Here is a 7620-nt window from a genome sequence, read left to right as displayed (position 1 = left end):
AATCCATTTTTTCCTCTGGATTTCTCCCACCTCATCCATTTCCTTTTGATTGTAAATGTTTATCAGATATATTTCTGGCTTCTGTATTAGAAGGGCATATTGATATATGTATGATTAAATATGAAACAAATGGATGTATATGTGAAAGAACTATTTAGCCACATGTGACAATTATCATCTTTTTTATTCATGATACTGTGTACTGACAAATAAAGGCAACTTACTTGATATTTTTAAAAATGTGTTTGATTATTTGGATAAGGACTAAGATAGTTTAGAATGGCACTCAAACTTGCTCTTAAAGAAGAAAGAGGAAAACATGCTTCCCTCTCTGCATTGCAGAGGTAGGGGACTGTGGAAATGGAATATTCCATCTACAATAGGAAATGATCAATTTACTATTTAGTTTCAGTGAATTTTTAAGTTTCACTTCTTTTTAAGAAAACAAACTTTTATTATAAAGGATGGATTGTTGGGTAGTGGCAGAAAGGGAAATATTTTCAGAAACTAACACATAAAAATGAAAAGACAACAATAGAAATAAAGCAAAACAATTAAAATGTAAAGAGAAAGAACAATATTAAATGGTCACTCGTTTAGCAGAGAGCTTGAAAAATAATCAGCTGAACTAAATTATGTTTAAGTTCTCTTCCAGCTCAACAAACCTTCTTTATGACTAGACTTTTAAAGAAATTCAAGAGGTATAAGTGAATTAGTTTATTTATCAAATATCCCAAAAAATCCCAAAAAGATTGGGAGCATATGATCTATTTTATTTCCCCACCTCCTGGAAGAGAGAATCTGCCAGATGTATCCTGACTCAGAACAATCATACTGTAATGTTGCTAGGATCCATCCTTTGTCTGACTCTGCATTTTAGCTCCTGCTCATGCTATTACCTGGGGAGAGTTGTTCTTATTTAGACCAACCCAGTCCTACCACCCTGTTTTTTGGCCCTTTAAATGCCAGGCTAGACAACCTTTACTGTCATCCCTTTACTTCTCTAGCTTTGGGAACAGTTATCAAATCAGCATCATCATTACTGGAAAGAATGTGAGATTAAGTGTCATGTGGCATCACCTGTGCTTTCCCAGAGAAACAAACACCCCTCTTCCTGGCCACCATATCCCTTTATCTATTGTCTTTCCCTAATAGAATGGAAGCTCTTTGAGGACCAGGATTCTAGTTTTTTAATACTGGTATCCTTAGCTCTTAGCACAGTACCTGACACAAAGTAATTATTTACAAAATCCTCTTTCATTCAAATAATGTGAAGTGAGCGCTATCATCACCATCATCATCACCATCATCATTATTTTACAGATAGCACTAGCTAATCTCTAGGATATCATCCAGCTTGAAATAGTAAAACCCCATGAACTTGTAATCTTTGGACTGAACTTGTGACTTCAAAAGTAAAAACTGAGTATAGATTAGTACCCTATCTTTCCCTGCCTACACTCAAAGGCAAAATCTCTGCTCCCTTTTTTTCCACCTCCTACTGATCAATCCTCCACTAATTTTTTTTATCACTTGGATTCAACTCCAAAACAACTCCCTTCCCTTATCTTTGATAAATTACTGAGCTCTTAGGAGACACTGTTCTTCTGACCTATTACATAGTAATGATTTAGGAGTTTAGATGAAATAGCATAATTGGAAGCCAGGTCTGGATGCAGCAGGATTGATGGAGATTGAATCAGACTTGACTCAACTTATTCTGACTCATTGACAAATGATCTAGTGTTCTAATTGCTTACTATTTTTCGATTTTAATTTCCCTAGCTCAAAAGTTATTTAATTATAACCATTTAAATGCTTTGAGATCTTTATGAAAAGACCAGAGAAATAAATGCATTATATGTGTGATAAACTGGCCCTCAATCACTTATCTGTAAAATGAAGGGATTATACTTAGAGACTTTTGAGGTTCTTTCTGATTCTAAATCTAAGATCCTATGAAAAGTCCAGAACTCGGCTCATTACTTTAGTTTCTACTTTTAAGAAAGCAACCAAATAATTCAAAAATTGCGCTTGTAGAGATTATTATAGCATTGAATAAATGAATAACTTGGGATTTCCTCAAACTTCCATTGTTAGAATTCCTTCTTCTTCACTCTATTAGCTAATAATTCATTTATTATCTAGTTGATAAGGCCTAAGAAGTTGCCTGAGACACAAAGCCTAGCCCAGGATAACTCAGCTAGTGTCAAAGATGGGATTTGAACTAAGAACTTCCTGATTCCCAGTTCTGCTAAAATAAGTGGCCTCTCTCTAATATGCCATTTTATTACATTAATAAATTAAAGATTTCACTGTTTTATTTGGTTATAGTCAACATTTAATGAACTAGAAAATCCATTCAGTGTGCCGTAAATATATCAATTTACATACATACCAATTTTAGCTATATTGTGAAATAAGAATTTGAAAAAATCCCCCAAAGACAAGGTTTTCAGTGAACATGCCCAAATATTCTGGGTTTAAAACAAGCTAATAGTATGGATGGTGGATGGCCTCACAATCATGCCATATGAGAAGGAAGGAACTTGGGGTGTTCAGCCTGGGGAACACTATGTTAGGAATGATGGCTGATTTAATCTATTTGAAGGACTAGCATGTTGCTAAGGGAGTAGACTTTTTCTGGTTGAGCTGCAGAAGGAAAAATTAGCAGCAGTTATTTAAAGGTGAAAAAGAGGCAAGTTCAAATGGATGTAAGAGAAAATTCCTTAAGATTTCTTCCCTCAGATTTCATTGTCATGGGAACACCCAGTACAGAACCTCTCTTTACCAACTGGTCAGTCACTTTTAGTCTTGGAGAGTTGCCTGGGACACTGAAAGGTTAAATGTTCATCCAGTATCATTCAGCTATTATATGTCAGAAGAAGAACCTGTGGGAGCAGCTGGGTGGCTCAGTGGATTGAGAATTAGGCCTAGGGAGGGAAGGTCCTAGGTTCAAATCTGGCCTCAGATATTTCCTAGATGTGTGACCCTGGACAAGTCACTTAACCCCCATTGCCTAGCTCTCACTGCTCTTCTGCCCTGGAGGAGCCCCTCTGCAACACCCTTGACAGGTGTTGAAGAGGGGCTTAGAAGGTGCCTTATAATCAAAACAAGTATTTATTCTAAGATGGAAAGTAAGGGTCTAAAAAAAAAGAAGTAGGACCTGAAACCAGGTCTTTTGGACTCTTAAGATCCAACTTGTGTCCAATTGGCCAAGCTATCTCTTTTCCTAACAAAAAAAATGAGAACCAAGAGTCAGTTAGCCAAACCTCCAGCCACATGCAGCTGGAAAAACTCCCCTGTGCAATCCGAACCAGATTAAAATGTAATTGGAAAATGTTTAGTACAATAAACAAAAATTCCATAAAAACAGATAATATTAATTTGTGGTTTTCTAAGTCACTGGGTGAGACTCCAGGCATCTTTTTCTATTTGAGCTTGATACCGCTAAGTGAGCTACCACCTTGAAAAATTATGGGATTCCCTTCATCAGAGGTCTTCAGCCCCTGTCAGGGGTGTTGCAGAGGGGCTCCTCTTTTTATGTTCAAGTTAGATGACATAACCTCTGCAGTTCCTTCCAACTCAGGTTCCCACATTCATCTCCAAACTTTTTCAACAGGATATCAACTTGATAGAAGAATAGAAGGTGGTAAGAGAATCTATTTCTAACAAATAGCATGAGATTTCCTTACACTCAGATGTTCCTAATGGAGCACAGGGATCAGTTGTAAGACTTCCATTAATCAGAACTCAACTTACTGACACCCTCTAGAAATACTTGAACAAGAGCCAGAGGGGCAGCCCACCTAAAGAATACAGCATCCCCAACAATTTCATTCTGTGGGAAGAGGAGGGAGAACAAGGTGGCCACTATGGGTCTCGGCTACCAGGAGGAGTCCTTTCTTCCTATGGGCTAGATGGCCCTCTAAGAATTTGTCTCGTTCTCTTTTTCTCCATTTTGAAGACCCAGAGACAGATGGCTGTTTGTTTCTCTAATTCCTTCTTCCTCTTCTCCACAAATAACAGCTCTCAGTTTCTTTTTCCTTCCTTCCTATGAGGCAATCATTTCCTCCTTCTTAATAATAATGACAATAACAATAGCTGGCATTTATATTGCGATTTAATGTTTGCAAAATGCTTTTACATAGTTAAGAAATTAAACCCATTATCTTGTTTGATCTTCACAACAACCCTGTGAGATTGAATGCTCTGGACTGGGCCCCAGCTGCTGCCTGTGGTTCGATGGCTCACTCTATGTGCCCGGAAGGGCTCTGCTGGGGAAAGCAGGGTGGGGGGACTGTCTTACAGAACCTTGTCACAAAGCTCTCTAGGCCCATTTTCTTTCCCTTTTCATTTCCCTAATTCGTTTCATGTTTTATAGTTCTAGAGGCCTTTAGTGTTAAGCCATCAGTGTTAAGGAATGTGTATTGCTTTATTGGCCTCAACTGCTTCCCGTAATCTTGACTGAAAAATCAGAACCACCCAAATCTGATCTGCAGGTTAGTCATCCCTTGGGGAAGATCAGAGATGGCAAATGGCTGGAAGATAGGGCCAGGCTTTATCTTTGGAGGGGGGGATGGCAATAATTAGCTAGTCCTTGTTTACAGGAAGGAGACCCTCCAAATTAGCCCCAGCTAACAGAGATATCATAACAACATTCCCTTTCAGCCACACCTTTGGGCTAACTGGAACAGGAGAGGCTGCATTTCTGAGCAGGGCGAGTCGAGGCACTCCAGGGCTCTCCAGAGCACCTGCTACAGCCACCTTCATGGCCACTGGGACAAACCATACATCATCCCCACATTCTATAAGGGGGGGATCCCTCAGTCACTGACAGGTTTGAGATGGCTGACCAGGGTGTGGCTGCTGCCCCACTACCGCTTCTTGGAGCCACAGGGGAGAGCTAGACACAGCGGACAAGCAGCCATGGAAAGGGCTCATCCTGAGCAAAGTTTTCCTCTTTGTTAAGGTTGGTAAATGATTCAACCTTGAGAACTGGGAAAATGAGAAAAGGAAAAAGCCAGTCCTCCCATCTAGCTAGAGTAGGAGAGTTTCAAATCAGTTATGTTTTATTTTGTATGAAGAGTAATGTAACTTAACATCTGTTAGTCTAGAGACTTTACAACATTTGTCCAGAGACGCTACTCCTCCCTGAACACTCCATCCACCCCAGTACATTGCCAGTACAATTAAAGCTATAACAGGTTGTCCCAAGCTGGAAAGACTTCAAGCAAAGGTCCTTTGGTGGCCTGGATGTCTGTTTTCTGAGAACCAGCCTCAGATTCATTATTAGCTAACTCCAAGCTGATGAAATTTCTGGCCATTGGAAACCCAGAGGACACATCCAAAGGCAGGTTTTCTTAACCATCTCACATACAAAGACATAGGACTACAAAGGAAACAACTTATATGAAAATAGATTTATTAATATATAAATTTTTAAAAATTGATGGACCCCAAGTTAAGGATCCCCATATAAAAAGGTTTTCAAAACTCATGGAGAAAATACTTAGGAAAACAGAAATGCTTCAAATGCAAAAATAATTATAATTGTACACTAGTAAGTTCCCACTGTAGTATACTACACCGCCTAAAGGACATACCCATACACTTATGTCTTTAGGAAATTTGCTTTTATAAAGCAGTAGGGTCAATGTTTTGCAGTCTGGTAAACATCTAAAAGATAACACACACACACACACACACACACACACACACACTCTTACCCTTCTTTGCAAGAAACTCCCAGAAAGGTCTTTGTCCTAGATCAAACACTAAATGCTCAAGGACCTGTCAATCGCCAAAGCTAGAACTGAAGACAATCAAAAGCTCAAGGACATCATCATTCAAACTCCAGGGTATTCAATTAATTGATAAATACCTCTACTTTTTTTTAGATTTAAATATTTTATTTTTTTAGAAAGATTTTCCATGGTTACATGATTAATACCTTTACTTTTTATATAAGTTCCTCAGTTTGTGCAGATCATCTGGAATTATGGACTATAGGCCTGTGTGACTTCCCCAATTATAATCTGTCTGCTCTGATTAAAGAACTTTGATAGTTTTGATTTATTTACAGGTTGACATATTTGGAGGCCCCAGGGGGAATTTGAAGTCCCTCACCAGCTGCCTGCTTGAGGTGACCTTTGGACAAGTGGCTGACAGGAACTCATTACATTCCAAACTTGCAGGTCAGTTTAGGTGAATGAGCTCTTAAAAGTCTGAATTCAAAAAGTCTGTTTGGCTGGAGTTCTTATTGGCTCTTTGATCAGGAGTCTGTTAAAGAGCAATGGGCAATTTCAGGTCCCTCATGACAGGACTCCCTGGGTGGGGGAATGACTCTACTCTTAGATTATGGGCTTGGTGCTGGCACATGCTTAGTAACTGACAGAACTTAACCAAATTGGACTCCAAGAACCGTTGGTGAAAATGGAGTTCCTTTAATCATAAAAAAGGGACCTTTTTTGCAGTCTACTTTTGATTTTGCTGGCCTTAAGATTGAAGGTTGATTTTAAGATTATAAATCCATTTTAAATTTAATCCCAATATTAAAATTCTGAAATATTGCTTAATTTAACTGCTGTGGACCAACTAGAATAAAGAAAGAAAAGTTCCCTATAATATGCTATAACTTGAGATTTTTGTGATAATGGTTTGTTTAAAAAAAGTTTCTGTTTTTAGAGGCTTGAGAACTTAAGTTCTAGGTTTGCTCAAATAGTATTTCTTAAATGGAGTTTTCTGTAATAATCTTAATTGTCTTCAATTTAAATGTTAGTCATTAATGTTTAAAACTGTACTTAATTGTTGATTCTCCAAAAGCAGAGAATATAGAACTTGTAATCTGGGTTTCAGATTGTCCAGCAGGAGTCAAGAAAAAGGTCCTGATTTATATTTTACATTCATAACCTTATGACTTAGTGTTTTCTTTATAGCTTATAGTCTTGCAAATGTGGAAAGTGCTACTGATTTTTAAAATGATACAAATAATACTATGAATTTTTTTTCTAGGGATTAACTCCTTTTTATGTGAATGCTGTGAGTTTACAATTTAAGCTATTATTTGTTTAAAAAGCATAGTGCTCCTCTTATTAGCAGAGGATTCATTCAAAGCACATGGGTCTTTAAACATCCCATGGCCCAGTCATTTTCTAAGGAGCCAACCTCCAGAATGGGTCACTCTACAGCTGAAAGCTGAAGAAGTCCATAGAAGACACTTGTGCAAGGATTCCTTATAACAAGATGGTAAAGGATTTCACCAAGATGGCTAAATATCTTCTTTTGTTCTCCCTTTAATTTGTCCATTAGATTTCCCTCAGCAAATGTCCCAGGGGTGGCTATAGAACTCCCTTGATGTTTTTCTTGGTCTATAATCTATTCCCTTGAGAATTCTCCTGGTGGCCTACCCTGAGCAAAGTTTTTCTTTTTTTTTAAGGTTGGCAAATGATTCAGCCTTGAGAACTAGGAAAATTAGAATAGGAAAAAGATAGTCCTCACATCTAACAAGAATAGGAAAGTTTCAAATTGGTTATGTTTTATTTTGTTATGAGTAGTATAAACCAATACCTGTTAGTTTAGAGACTTACAACATTTGACCACAGAGCTTTTCTAAATTTG

The sequence above is a fragment of the Gracilinanus agilis genome, chromosome 4 (assembly GCF_016433145.1).
Source record: "Gracilinanus agilis isolate LMUSP501 chromosome 4, AgileGrace, whole genome shotgun sequence".
Classification (NCBI taxonomy): domain Eukaryota; kingdom Metazoa; phylum Chordata; class Mammalia; order Didelphimorphia; family Didelphidae; genus Gracilinanus; species Gracilinanus agilis.
This window is presented reverse-complemented; position numbering follows the sequence as displayed.